Source organism: Passer montanus, unplaced genomic scaffold, assembly GCF_014805655.1.
Source record: "Passer montanus isolate IOZ18808 unplaced genomic scaffold, ASM1480565v1 scaffold26, whole genome shotgun sequence".
In the NCBI taxonomy this organism is placed as follows: Eukaryota; Metazoa; Chordata; class Aves; order Passeriformes; family Passeridae; genus Passer; species Passer montanus.
In genome coordinates this window covers 4,533,854-4,549,408 of record NW_024367261.1, presented here as the reverse complement: position 1 = coordinate 4,549,408, position 15,555 = coordinate 4,533,854, and the positions used below count along the sequence as shown (strand labels likewise).

Genomic DNA, 15,555 nt, shown 5'->3' with positions numbered 1-15,555 from the left:
CCCTGAATGCTGCTCCTTTTGCAGTGAGCGTGACAGTTGCATATGAAGGCATCACCACCACCCTCCTCTCCATAGTGATCCATCTCCAGACACAGCTCAAAGCAAACTTTTTCTTAATACACCCCAAAATCTTGCAAACAGAAGTCATATTTAATGCACCCTTGCTGCATTACAACTTCAGCTTTTTTTTTCTTTCATGTTTATATGATAGGATATATTCTTTGCAGAGTCTTCATCATGTATTATATATACATAAGTCCTCTAATTCTTGACCCCTCCTGTTTCCCCCTGCTGGTTAAAAACGCATAGCAGGGGGGAGCAGGGTGGGTGGGAAAGTGCAAGCAATTCCTCAAACAACTCTGAGTCAAACCAGGTACCCACTTTGAGAGGAGGGAGCAGAGGGGACAGACCTTGTGACTACTGAATACCAGTGGCTGCTGCCCCCAAGGGTATTTCTGAGAGCCTACAGGTATTGTTACACAATGTATATACTTCACGGGGTCCTGAGCAGAGTTTATCAGCTGTACAGAAATTCCTGCATAGTTTATCATCTGGGCAAGCATCCCAGCACCACTGTTGTCTCTTGTTAGAGACTCTTCAGAGTATCAGAGGTTCCCAGGAACATTCCCAGAAGCTTTCAGCTCAGCATGAATCACTGCCAACTTGAAGAGTTTCTTCGAGTCCCTTGTAGCAATCATCCTGAAAATTGCAGAAGAGGAGCTTGCAGGCTCTACAACTGTCCCTTAAAGGCTCAACTTGTAGAGGAGTCATTGCCTGGCCTCCAAAAACATTGATCTGAACTAAGGCACATTTATCTCAACCTTGCACGCATTTAGGGTCTCACCAATGAGATCACAAAATCTCCTTGTAGCTGGAAATAAAAAAATTTCCTATGGTGATTTTCTAAAACCTTTTTTTATTTTAGATCCTAATAATCCCTCAGATCCCTAAATGTGGATCAGCACCCCTTTCCCGTTCAAACTAGACGCTCTAGTCAGTTATATAAGGCCAAGTTTCCTCCCCAGGCAGTTTACAGCATAGGCACACAGGTTATGCTGTCTGCAGTAAATGATGCAGTGAAATACTCCATTATGTGACTTATCTCTCAGAACGGTTATCCCCTGAGAAAAGACTGCAGTTTTGAGGCCAACTGACTTTTCAGAAATGGCAAGCAATCGGTGGGACAAAAAGGTAGATTTTTCCAAAGGCGAAATAACAGTGTTTTCTTCTTTCAACATACAAAAATTATAATTTTCTGAAAACAAAATGAAAGAAAAAATTCCAACAACCACCAAGCCCCTTTTACTCTTGAAGAACCTGCTTTTCCCTATTTATTTTGCCTTTTGAGGATTTGCCTTTGACATGTTCACATTTCTAATGCTTCTTACTAGCCAAAATGCTAAATGGATGACTTAAGTTCCAGCATATTGCTTCCTCTGATTCTGTTACTCTTGTAGTGGCACTTTTCCTTAGTAGCACATTGAACTAATGAAGTTTATGGTCACCAGTATCCAGATTCCCTCTAGTGCTCAAATCTTCAATGAACAGAAAGATAAGTGTGAAGAACTTGCCAGCTTGAAATCCCTGCTATCTACACAACAGAACAAAAAGTGATTTTTAATTATTTCAAGACTTCAAACTCTGAATATTTGGCTGTATAATCAAAATCTGGATTTTTAAAATATATTGGAAATACATTTACCCTTCAAATGTTTCACCTGTTAGTTATTCTACTTCAAACTCTTCAACTCTACAGTGTTATTATTTTGTTTCCTTTGATGTTTGTTCCTTTCAAGCTAACCCCAAAGAATTTGACTCTCACCCACCATGGTTATCAATCTGTGCTTTGTTAGCACTGTAAGTATTTATGATATACAACTCTCTTCTGTCCTTCTCAATATTTAGGAATTGATACCTTATATGCATTGATTAATAATCCTCCTTTCTTGCTATTCCTTTTAGGAGAGTTAGGAATGACCACCAGATAATCATCTCCATCATTTGGTAACACTGCTCATGGCCTGGTGTATAACTCTTGTGTAAGGGTGGTTGGTATGTAAATACCCTCCTTACTCGTCATCATTTGTTTCAAGCATAAAACAAACAAAACAATAACAAAACCTCCTTTCTTTTGCATGCTGGAAGCACATGCCATTAATATTAATTAATTTATTTATTTAAACTTGGTTAAAGCATTTGCTCTTAGGCTGGGAATGTGACTGCCAAGTTTCCTGCCTGCAATTTGTTACGGCTCAGTAGTAAACTCCTGAAAATAGGAATTTGAAATGGAAATAGTGACAGGCCTTTTAACTACACTATAATAAGCAGGGTGTTTTATCCTGCATACTGTATGTTGTTACACAATGGCAGCCTATCATAATGTGCACGGAAAACAAACAGGGTCTCTTTAGATCACTCTTCTGGCTAAAACTGGGCAGACAGAGGAAGCAAAACAGGCTGGAAAGACAAAAGACTAGAAGGTCAAGAACACCACACCCAGACCTAAGCCCTTCTGTTACACAGTGGAGCACAGGGATCTTAGAGAACTTGCACTTGAATAAATTGACTTTGATCAGCTTGCCATAAAAAAAGAGGTGTAGCCTGCTATATTGCTAAAGGAGGTAAAGAAGGAAACTTGCCCATAGTCTTAAGCTGCAAAGTAATGTACCCTGTTACGCAGAGCAAAGCTCCAAAAAGTATATTTCTTGCAAATGTTGCTTTTCTGCTTGTAATAGTATGTTTCATGTAATCTGCACATATAAAACAGAAGAACATTAAAGCTGGTTTGCACAGTAGCTTTCCAGGGACAACTGTAAAGTACAATTTTTCAGAGCTGCTGAACATCCAGAGTCTTAAAAAGCTGCGTGAGTTTCTTCCGATCCACACCTGTGTAAATGACAGCAGTACTGCATCTTTGTGAAAACAGAACAGTGCTACTGCTTTTTATGAGGTATTTGGCAACCAGGAAAATAAGTGAATCACATCACATGTGCGGAACAGAACAGCAGAGTATCTGGGACTTGAACAGAGCACTTCTGCTTTGTAGAACACATGCTTAAATGCCGTATATTGAAGTGCTACATCACGTCTATTTTTACTAATTGAGTTTACTTGTGTTTGGGCACTGTACCAGCTACTCAGCAAGTCCAGGAGATTAATGTAAAAGCCTCTCTGCATTTAGAAAGTATAGTCACTCTAGATTTACAGCTGCTTACTTTGAGGGTGGCTGACTGCTGATCCTGGTGTCTTTGAGCAACAGATGGTTTTCTGAGCTGCACTGATAATGAAAATGATATAATTTACCTCCTAACATTGAAATAAAGAGGCAGAAAAAAAGAAAAAGCAATATATTCATCTTCTACAAATAGCATACTTTATTACACAGCGGGATAAGAGGAGGGGGAGGCCCAGTCAAAACTCAAGGAATAGTATTAGAAATTCACATAAGGACAAACTTACATAAAATAACCCATCCTGATCTGGACTGTGAAAGTATTGGCCCTTGTAATGTTAGAATTTATAGCTTTAATCTTCTTAAGAGCTGCATGGCTCTTCTCACATGCAGGGAAAACAGATTTGATGTTTGTGAGATTAAAACTACTGAGCTGAACTTTGCTTGTTATTGGCCAGAAGCACTTGGAAACCTAATAAAGCATTCCATTAAAATCTTGGCATTTTAGTAACACAAAAGAAGTAGGCTTCTCAAAATATGAGTCCAAGGCAAAACGACACTTTGGGGGGCAGGGAGGAAGATTGTGGAATTTGGATTTTAACAGTTTGCAATGACTTTAAAATAGATCAAAGGAAACATGAGGTAGAGTGGAACAATAAGTGCTTGATATAACTAGAAATGTCCAATTCTTTTTTGTTTAAACTTTATAACATTTGAAGACACTTTTTAATTTCTTTTAAATCTCATACTCTCGTGAGTCTATGAGTAGCTGGAAAAAGTACAACACATGTCACTGACTGACTGTGTGGTCTCTAACAGGTAATATGAGGCCTGATTTATTTAAAATTTTGAGGATCCACAATCACAGCTGAGATCCAGTTGGGCTACTCATATCCTGGGCTTTAGATGATCAGCTTTATTCTGAAATAAACAGCTCCATTAAAGATGGCTAGGCTACAATTTTAGGTGCACAGGAAGCCCACAGTGAACACGTATGCACTTGTAATCAGTATACGGTTTGGTTTGATCCATGAAGTCACAACTAATATTTCTGTAGAGAGAGGGATAATACTTGTGGTGATGGTATGAACTGAGTTCAAAGCATGACTGATCAAGGGTTAGGATCTTATCAGCAGTGGTAAAACCTTGTGCAGTACCATTTGCCTAGTGCCAGCTGCACTGCTGAGAACCCTTGCTTGCCTTCACCAAGGTACAGCGAAGAGAAGTCTCATACACTAGGGCTTTTACTGTTCTGCTCTGCAGCCAAACAAACAGGCAGAAATAAGGACACAAAATCAAGTTTAAAAGAAGTAAAGCTTCATAACCAGCCCTAAATACAACAAGTCTTTTGCCAGGGTTCATTAATGAGGTTTCAGGTCTTGTCACAAGGCAAACAGCATTAATTCCAACTTGCTATGAAATTACTTTGTCCGATCTGTACTGACAAAGCCAACCATTAAAACTATGCTAAAATTTACCCGTGTATGGTTACAGCTAAATCAGATCTTCTACATTCATTCTACTTACAGATCAGGAAGTATGTAGGCTATTTTCTGGCAAACTTGTGGTTAAAACACTGGGAAGCCTGTAGGGATGATCAGGTAACAATCAAATGCCTACAAACAAATTTTAGCCCAGATTTTACCCCACACAGAGAACCAGTGTTGAACCTGGATTACACAGCTGGTGTGAGTGAGTCCTACACAAGCTCATCCCATTGTAGATGACGATGAGCTTGTGTAGATGATGGCACAGAATTCACTTATGCAATTCTATTTTCTGCCCTTTCAAAAGAAATTCCCCTTTACACAGCTGAACATTACTGGGAGCTCATAAACTGGCTGCTAACATGGCTGGTATGCTTCATTTTTTGTGGCACTAACATATGAAGAGCTATCTACTGTAACAGATGCTCTTTGACAGTGCGAAATAACAGCACTCAGACTTAAACTGTAAATTATAAACAATCCCTCTCTAACTACAAAATGAATACACAGAATGGGGAGCCTTGTCAACTAAGATATTAGTAAATCAGGTTGAGGAAGACAAATTATTCACTAAAGCTAAAGTAACTAAAATTTTATTCAGTTAACATTACTGTCATTAAAGTTCTCCTGTTCTTTGCCATAATTGGTAGATATGAAAAAGAGTAATTATAAGCAACACATAATAAAATCAGTTACATGTTTTCTTGCTATGGAAAAGCTACATAAAATGTTTCTATTCTTCCTTTTTATTCATTTCTATCGGTACAAAAGATGCTATATAAGTGCTTACTAGTGGTATGTGCCTGGCCACATCAAGACAGCCCTTTCCCAAGGGATTTCATAATTATTTTTTCTCCACCAAACCACAGACAGGACTGTGAATTGAAAAGTGACCTTGATGGCCTGGTGGTGCAGCTGCCATGTACTTGATTATAAACTTACTGGTACTAATGCCGAGGAGTGGTGTTACAACATAAGCTGAAAATGAATTCAAGCATAGCTTTCTTCACAGAATGTCCCTGGTAACCTGGCTGCAAAAAGCATTCAATCCACAAAGATAATTTTTTTAAACCTTTAAAAAAGAAAGCATTCCTTTTTTCCTCTCCATCTCCTCATGACATCCCAGTGCCAAGTTCTCCAGAAGAATGTGCTCAGGGATAATACCCTAGATTACAAGGACTGTAGCTACCTCTGGAGTACTTCTGATATCTCAGACATAAAACTTCTTCAGAAGGGACATGGAGAACTTGGAGGAAGCATGGATAAAGGAATGGGCACCCCGTTACAGAGCACAGTGGTTCCTGCCCTATAGTGGCAGCCTCTCAGGAATTCCTGAACACCATGGCAGGGATGGTGAGCACTAAGCTGGCCTTCCCAAATGCATGCAACTTCCCATCACCTAATGAGGGGTTAAATGAGCTGGCAGTTCACTGTTTCCTTCAGCATGTGCCATGAGAATTTTTTGTGTCACTCAGTTCAGGATCAGGCTTGCAAGGCCCAATTCTTATGGCTTTAGAAGAAACAGGCATGGCCAATAAAAGACCCTGGCAGGTTCCTGTAGGCAGGATCTAATATCCTTGCATTTCATGGGATTCCTGAATGGGAGTCTCAAACTCTGAAGAATCACAATTGCAGCCTGGTTTCATCTCATGCACTTGCACTGCCTGCATCTCCTGTGATACCTGGAGCTCGGGTACCTTATCAACGTCTTGGCAGCATATGTTAAAGGAGCAGGACTAGCTGAACATCTCCCTCTCCTCTGAGAGCCAAATTTGCCTTCTTTCTCCTTCACAGATAATGCAGGGAAGCAGGCACCAACCCCTCCAGTTTTGCAGATGCTGGCTCAGAGTACACACAGAGGTATATTTTGGGTGCTTAAAGAGCTTCACAGCATTGAAAGACTCAGAAAATGCAAAAGGTCAGGGCCTGCCTTCCAGGGCCTTACTAAAGGGTGTATGCACATACTGAGGAAGGAGGCTCCCTCTGTTGCACAGAGCTGGCTCCATGGCTCTTTCCCATCTCCCTAGAGATCCAGGGTATTTGTGTGCAAGTTAGGAGGAAACCAGCAGACTAGTCAGCATGCAGGGGGACTTGGTGGTCTCATGGAAGATTGCTTTAGGTAACATAGCAAAAGGACCTCTCAGTGTGGGCTCTGACTCAGCCACAGGTTGGATGGTGAGAAAGCCTTTCAGTCCCCACTTGTCACAGCTGACCTGTCTCATTTTAATGCACAAAACAAACTCACTGTACAAATATGCCATGCTGGGCAGTTTGTGCCCATGATGCAAGCTATACCCAAACAAGCAGAAAGGTCATAAAATAAGGATTAAAGTTCAATAAGGAAGCTGATAACGAAGAAGCCTACCCAGACTATGCCCTGTTCTAGCCAACGTTACGTTATCTTCTAATTTTAGAACAGCTGACAGTTTTTCCCAGACCAGAAGTTGACAAGAGGCTGAGCAACGCCAGTGTCGTTAAATCTTTGTTTTCAGGCACAGTGTTGTCTCCACACTGCAAGAAGTTGTTTCAGCATGTGAAATTTTGCAGGAAGGCACACACTGATGCTGGATGCCCATACAGGGAGCTGTGTAATATGTTGAAACCATCTGGCATTTTGTGGTTTTGCTGTATCAGTCAGACGCACTGTCTGGAAAAACAGGGCTCAAACCCAGAGTCCTTAATTCAGGTCAGATACCTACAGATGCCTGTGGTCGTTTGGCCAGACTGGAAGCTGCAGAATAAAGCACTTAATTAGGTGGCTGAAGTTTATGACGGATTCTAAGAGCAGCCAAGCTAGAAGCCTATTATTGCTTAGGAAGTTTTAGTAAATGTAATTACTATGGCATGTTTGATATAATACATGGTCTTCACAAAATGCTCCAAAATAGCGTTTTAAAGACGGGTCTTTTTGCTGTTATGCTTTGTACCTTCTGACTAAGGAATAGGCCTGATGATGTGGATCCCAGTGTGAAGCTTACTGAAAACTACCACTAAAATTAATAGAGCATAGTTATGGATGAGTATTTTGTATAGAATTGCCTTCTCTGGAGTGTGAACAACGCTGCTGAAAGCAGGCTCTGGGTTACATTATTCCTGTGATCCAAATTTTTTAACCAGCTGATGTCACTAGGGAGATTTAAAGTCTTTATAATTACCACTCAAGGCCTAGAGGAAGAGGGGAGAAAAGACAATGCAATTACATTTCATATGTTGATTTAGAGAGTAACCTGTAGTGGTCTGTTAACTTGTTTCATCTATCAGGAAAAGCAAATTAATTCTGTATCCAGTCGGTTTTATGAGTGGCAGCTCATTTTGCTTTCCCAGTTAAGCAGTGGAGAAAGTGGCCTTTTGTCACAAACAATTGCTTCCTGCAATGCTGCAGAATAAGATGTAAAATAGGCAAAGAGCTTTGGATACAGCTTCCAGTGTCCTACTAAGAAGTAAAATTTCTTTCTTTCATCTTCCCTCAGAGAAGGAATTCAGGTTATGCTCTGCACTAAATTAAAGTGTTCTGCTCAGTTATGTACATGTACAGCTTTGAAAACTGTTCCTGCTTCTAGGTCAAGGGCTCTCCCTGTGGCCGGGTGCCAGCTTTATCCCTGGACTCCCATAATCCCTTGAAATAAATCAACTTTCCATTGAAATCCTCTGCCAGTTCCACTTCAGACTAAAATGCGCTGTCTGTAGCATGATGCTCTTTTATACTTTTGTGGAAACAAAAAAAAAAGAGAAACAATGTGGCCATTGTGTACTGGAAACAGTTCCACGTAACCCGCATTGTGTATATTAAAGTCTATCTTTGTATGTTGCACTAACCCAAGATTTCACTGTTTATTATTAGAACTAAGAAAAATACCTTTGACCAAAAGAATAATTCAACTGACTGAAAAGGATCCCAGCTTGTGTGCGTGTGTGCGTGTGTATCCCATTACTACTCTCCTCACGTGGACTGAAGTATGAGGATGCATTATACTACCTCCCTGGGCAGATGAAGCCCTCAGATTTTTTTTTTCTCTTTCCTCTCCTTTTTTTTTATTTTCTTTCTCCCCTAATATCAATTTTCTTCTCTGTGTGTTATAAATGAACCCGAATACATTCACACGTTCCTGTCGAAGACTAAAAGCTGTCACTTCATTTCAGGGAACCAGGCAGCTTTAAGCTCAGCTGCAAGAAAGCCCAGATGCTACTGCATCTCCAGGGGAAACTTATCTACTCAGAAATGGCAAAACTTCTGAACAATAATAACAAAATACAGCTTAAAGATGCTGATGCTGTTCTCCTGTTGGTGCCGAGGTCAGTACTTTGGAGAGTGGGTGCCAGTCAGAAATTGCAGCACTCAGAAGACTGACATTTCTGAAAAGCTCTGCTTCTCCCCACATCTCAGTAACTTTAAATGGTCTGCCAGTTAAATCAGAACAGCTTGGTATAAAGCCTCCAATTTTCTGACAACCTTTATATTCTCTTGGCTCCTACAAGGCCCTAAAGCTGATCGTGTATAATCCTGAAATGAATATAAAATAAATATGAAAACCTGTCATGATTTTAAAGTTTTCCAAAGGATATTTCACTAAATAAAAGGAGCTGCATTTTTGGCACACAAATGCTCCATATAAAAATCACAGTTTTTTAACATCAAGTTACACAATGCAGTGCCAGACTCTGCCCTCCGAAGTTCCCCCTGAGTGCTGGGGAGCAGCTATGTCCCCATGAGCTGGCTGGCCCTGAAGGTCCCATGCTCTTTTTTCCCTGCACAGTGGCTGTGCAAATCAGGGTTGCCACTGGCCCAAGCCAGCCCAGCCCCTGAGGGTCCCTCCAGCACAGGAGCCTAGGGGGAGGTACCCAGGTTTCCTCCAAGCTGGAACACAGCCCATAGTGTGGCCAGCTAAATCTAGCAGTGGCAATTGCTTCCATGCTTGTGGTGCAAAGACAGCCTGAGCAAATCGTGACCCAGAGCTCACCCAGCCTTCATGTCCTTGAAATATGTTGCCTAAGAAAATAACAATTGTTTGCAGAAAGCTCTTCCGCTAAGCCTGTGCTATTTAGCGAGCTACATTAACTGTGTGCCAAGGTGTGGGCTATAAGCTGGAGTGTCCACAGCACTACAGCACGGAAATGAGTTTAAATCACTGACAAACTAGAGCTGATGTCAGGCTCCACTGGCTTCACAGACCTCAAAAACATCTGCAGGTCCAGAACACAGCTATAAGGCCAGACAGGGAGGCATAGGTCTAGCAAAGTAGCACCCAAACACAGCAACCTTCACAACGCCCATGAGGTGCATTTTGAGTGAAGCTGTGACTCAACTAGCAAAGGATCCGAATACCACCTTGCAGGAAATTTGGAAGACGCATCCTGCAAGTCCTGGGGTGGTAGCTCACTGTTAAAATCACAAGTTAAGTTTGCACAGTACTTTTCAGATGGCTGGGAGAGAACAAAAGGAGGCAAGAAAAGGCATTTCAGATAGGGAAAATCTGTGTTGTCACTCTCAAGGCTTCCAGAGTTCTTTCAATGTGCAGATTTTAAATGCTATGCACCTGTGTCTCCTGATCTCCTCCTGGGACAGGGTACAGGCAATTGCACTGGATATAAAACCACAGTTAACTATACACATAGAGCTTTAATTTTAGGTCAGACTTGGTGAAACCTATACACATAGAGCTTTAATTTTAGGTCATTAAATTTAGGTCATATCTGGTTTTCTCCAAGAAGCCCTCAGTGGACAGTTCCTTCACTTAGCTCTGCCACCTTCGGGCCTTCTTTTTAAGTGAGGAGTGCAGCTGAATGCAAGAATTCAAAGCAAAACTCAGCTGAAACCATTATGTTTCATCTGGTTACATGTCAAAACCTCAAACTTTGTGTATACAGAGCTCAAATTATAAACCCATCAGGCCCAACCCCAGAGCTGGACCCAGGTTTGCCTGGAGAGCCCGCAAATCTTTTAGAGAAGCTGATACAAGTTTTGAGTTCATAATGACTTGAAAACCCAAAGTGGCCAGGAGACTTTTCCAAGGTCAAACAGTGAGCTAGAGGGGGAGCTAAGAAGAGAACCACAGCCCTGGCCACTTCACACACTACTACCAACAGAGGTAGAAACTCACTCTGCTTGAACTTCATACTGCATAGTCTTTGCCAAACCACTCAAAAGAACAATTTTTTTTTGCCTGTTAATTGTTTTAATAAGTCACATGGCAATGAATGACTAAAAACTACATCATCCCTCTAAGGATTCAGCTGTGGAAAAAGTATCCATTTAGCTGCAGGGTAGTTATTACTGCATAGCTTTGATTTTGCTACACAATGCACACCCTGTTTATGGAAACGCTTACATGCTTTTCCAGGTGAAATCATCACCACTTACAGGTATACTCTGAAGCTAAAGGAATGACCTCAGATCCACTCATCTAGACCCCGAATGAGCCCTGTCCACTTATCTGAGTCTCCACAATGCTCTCAGATGCTGGTTAATGTCCCTTTGGACATTTTTGAATGCCACCCAAATCTTTGCATCTATAACATGAAAATAGAACTTCAACGTGAGAAAAAACAATTGCAGTTAGAATACCTACCCCTCCTGCTGGCTCCACCATGGCACATGTCTCACCGGGGAGCACTGGGATAATTTCAAGTTCACAGCACAGCACAATGCAATAATCCCTTTGGAATCTACACCATCATGCAGTGGTCACTTATCTGCTGTTCTGCATGCATTCTAACAAAACTTTAAGACTCCTGGCAATACAGCAAGCAACTGCTTCAGGATTGAGGCTTAATACTGAAATACCACCAGGGCTGAGGATTGCTACATATTGCTTTCCAATAGTCCCTGCTGTTTGACACCTGGAGTGGCAGTAAGGAGCACTGGAACCGAATCCAGAGCTCTCCACCAATAATTGAAAGTACTTCTACAATATGGGAAAAAGCGAAGGGGGATCAGAGTTCAGGGTTCAGGTCTGTTTAAGGTCTTGGAAACATTTCTGTGGGGTGAAGGGTCAGCATTTTTAAAGTAAGGCATGACTTACATACACAAGTAAAAACATGAGACTGCAATACATACCTTTTCCAATTCAGGTTAATTAGGAGTTTACTGTACTCCCAGCTAGTTTTGCTTGCAGGCAAATTTTTTTTGAGCTCAGCAGCCAGGACTGTATCTAGGGCTAAGCTTTCCCACCATATCATTCCAATAATAAAAGAATTTTTCTGGCTTCCTGTTAAACCATGCACTGATTACAAAATTCTTTTGCTTATTTAAGGCCAGATTCAATAAAAATCCTGTCCAGCTTCTGCATCATGGAAGGCCACAAAAGCCCTGAGATATTTTGGTTTTGAAGCCTGTGTGGGCTTCCATGGTTTGGATGCTCGGTAACTGTTCCAGTGAATGTGGTCCTCATAAAGCTTTTCAAGGTCCTGCTCCATACGGACCTAGTGATTTCTCTTTAGTCTCTCCAGTGTGGATTACAATCTACTTCAGAGAATCTCTGATTTATGCCTCTAGCTACAAGCTAAATCCTAGAGGAATAGGTCCTTTTCATATCAGGTCACATCCTCTGCAGAACACTGACAGAGAAATTTGAGTTTCTGAAAAGCAAGTACCACTTACAAAAATCTGGTATGTTTTGCAGGCTTTATATGAATATAACTGAATGGTAAAATCTAAAAGGAAATTCAATAAACTACTCATTATCTATCTATATTCGTATGACTAAGCTACACGTGGAACGTAGCTTTTATCCTCCATAAAAAATGTACAGATGTTCTATAGAAAACTGTATGAACAAACTTTAACCTCACGACTGCTATTATTTTGTAATAAAGGCTTACAGCATAATGTGAGCTTTTTTTAGAATGTAAGTTCCATGTGAGTAGCGTGTTGTTAATTTAATATTAATGCAATGCACCAGGAAGAAGTCTGCACAGAATCTCAAAGACAGAGAATCACAGTGCTGCAGACAGGAGATTTGTGCCATGGATTTTATTTGTTTCGGCACTCGGAACAAAATTCATTGACCAGGATTCCCATTGCCACAGGGCAGTGGATTCATCTACCAATGTTTTCACATGCCTTGGCATGAGGATTTTGCTGCAGCATTCCCACTACTGTTCCTGAGAATCATGTGGTTAAGTCACCTTGTGCTGCACAGAAAATTTACCTCTCACTGTCAAGTGCATATGAATGAGCTTCTTTTTTGGGAACAGCAAAAGGAAAAAAGAATCCACTGAATAAACTTTTGAATTTCTTTGCTGAACCATCCTTCAGGTAGCAGGTGCAAAGACTTTCACTAAACTTGCAGATTTCAAATGCAGTGCCTGCTTTGCTTGCAACAGAAATGAATTAAAGCAGGGGAACAGAAATCCAGTTTCACCCATAGTTTTCCTTTCTCAGTACCTGAGCCCTCTTCTTTGCAGCATCTGCCATTCAGATTACATATCTTGTATTCCTCTGAGGAGTCAGTTCACTGTCTCATCTCCAAATGCATTGGTGAAGTAATTTATGACTCCCATTATTATAATCGCTTAGCAGCTCCCAAGCATGTAAAAATAGCAACAATAATTTCTCCCACTTTTCCTTCCTTAGCACCCCATAGGAGAAAGAGCTTGATTAAATCTGTAGGGGTTACACTTGCACTTGTGTGTTTCTATAACTTACAGAAGAAGTTTGACATTTTCAGAAAGCGATGATGTCTACAGACATCTTATTCATCTCAGGAATTCCTCAGTCTAGATGAAACTTCTGGGAAGGTCCTGTGTCCAGAAGCTTCCTTCTTTTGCTTGACAGTTTCATTGCTTCTGTGAAATGCACTTGTGTGCCATCATGATCACAAAGGGTGACCCAATCTCAGAAACAAAGAAGTCATTTTCTTCAAAGCCTTCAGGATCAAGTTTGAAAACCTACTCAGGACTCCATGCAATGAAGCAGAACCTCCATGCATAACAGGGAGGGAAGAAATGGGGAGATGTTTATGAACAGACTCATGGCAATGCGTGCATGGTAAACTAACAGTCTGCTCCCATTTGTTCCACTTTTCCAAGCATGTGATTGCAAATGTAGTTATCATTTTATGTGGACCATCGCAGCTGCACTGAACTCATAAGAGCAAAGACAACAGTCTGGTCCTTGTGAAATGAAGATGGAGTTTTCCTATTTCTGTGCATATTCTGTAGGCAAATACTAAAGCCCAAAAGTTCACAGAGGTACAACAAATGTCTAACAAAGGCCCTCAGAACCTGGAATAGTTATGAAACAAAGAATTTCAAAGCACTCCTCTGCTTCTATAGTCATCATCTAGATCTAAACTGCTAGGAAAAATATCCTGGTTTTTCTAAAGGCATAATTTTAAATCCATTTTGATTAAACCAGTGTAGAAGACATAGGCATTCTCATATTTCAGTGCAAAACCATGTCTGGTTTGGTTTAGGCTTAAATCTTTTAGGAATTGATTTTGTATTTGCAAATAAGATGGTATTTAGCTAGCATGATCAATTTGATTTACATGTGATTTTCAAACAACACTGATACAGCTGTTTAACACAAATGGTATCTTTGACTTGTCTGGTTCACTTCTGGCCACTTGCTCTGCAGTGCAACGTCAGCTTCAGGTAGCTACTGAGATAATTAGAGGAAGGCAATAATTATGCTTGCAATAATGAATATGAAAACTTAGATAACATCTACAGAAAAGCAGGCACTATAATTCCCCACGTGATCTCCTCAGCTGTCCAATGGTTTCACATGTGCATGGAAGAAGCCTTGTCAGCTTCCAGAGATGCGGAGTTTGGAAACAGGAAAACTGCTCCTTGTGACTCCTCTGGCTCCACCTTAGGAGGAGGAACAGAATGCTTTCAAGGAGCTTCCTCTGATATGCACAGTTCCTTCATACATCTTAGCAGCATTTGATGGTCTACAGCATCAAGTATCAAGAGTGATCCAATAAAAAATTATGCACTACCATTTTTCACTGGCAAAAGTTACAAGGGCAGTAACAGTACCCTGTACTACCCTGAAATTTCAGTAACGGGGATCAAGTTCCTGGCTGCCTCACAGCTGATGCTAGAGATTAATTTTTGTCAACTTGATTAGCAGAGGACAGCTAAAGTTTGAGAGGTAGCTGTAGGATCTCACTCTTTGAAAGACCAATCCATGAATGAAGCTTACCAGACCACACATTATCTGGAAGATTAGATGGAAGATTCTAGTCAAACCTCCATTTACTGAATCCCCAAATACCCCATTTCCATGTCCATTTGCTCAAACCTGGAGAGACCATGTTACATTGCTTCTGCTACTTTAGCTTGAGTGCCTGGGATGTTTCAGCAGAGGCTGTGAAACAAAAACACCTCATACAAATGATGTGACAAGGTGAGTAGTGTCAGCTGAGGTACACAAAGCAATATTAAGCTCCTTCTGCAACATCAGATGAGTAGACATCTGGCAGTGGAAAGGTACATTGCAGTACTTTGCATCCATGTCTGTGTCAGGCAATATTTCTAACACTGGTACTCACTGACTGTCTTGCAGGTCTTCTGCTCAAGCCTTCTTTCATTTCTGGGAAGAACTGGGAGGAGACAGAAGACCAGGAGCTGAAGGCTGAGCATGCCTGGCAGCAGATGTATTTCTGTCTCCCTGATCTGTGCTGTTACTCCATAAAGTTTTCTAAAACAAAAGGCAACACAAAAGAAATGTTGGGTTGGCCTGCTTTACACCACTCCAACCACATGCTTTTTACAATCTGCTCCTTCAACAGAATGGCTGATTGCTTAAACAGCAAAGCACGACCAGCTGATGCATTAGATATTTCCATCAGACTAACGAGACTTATGAGGTGGGAAGGATTTTCCTCCTCCCTTCATCAGTGACCATTTCTTCCTTTGAAATTAATTGGAAAAACATTCTGAGGAGAA

The 15,555-nt window shown here is 41.0% G+C and overlaps 1 protein-coding gene across 1 annotated transcript in view; it reads right to left on the bottom strand.

The window, feature by feature from the left end:
- ATXN1 (ataxin 1) overlaps positions 1–15,555 on the bottom strand; it is a 363,809-nt gene that overhangs the window by 231,893 nt on the left and 116,361 nt on the right. The window contains exon 4 of the mRNA XM_039712091.1: positions 15,159–15,307. The gene's annotated coding sequence lies outside the window, so the exon portion shown is untranslated. The remainder of the gene's footprint in view (positions 1–15,158; positions 15,308–15,555) is intronic.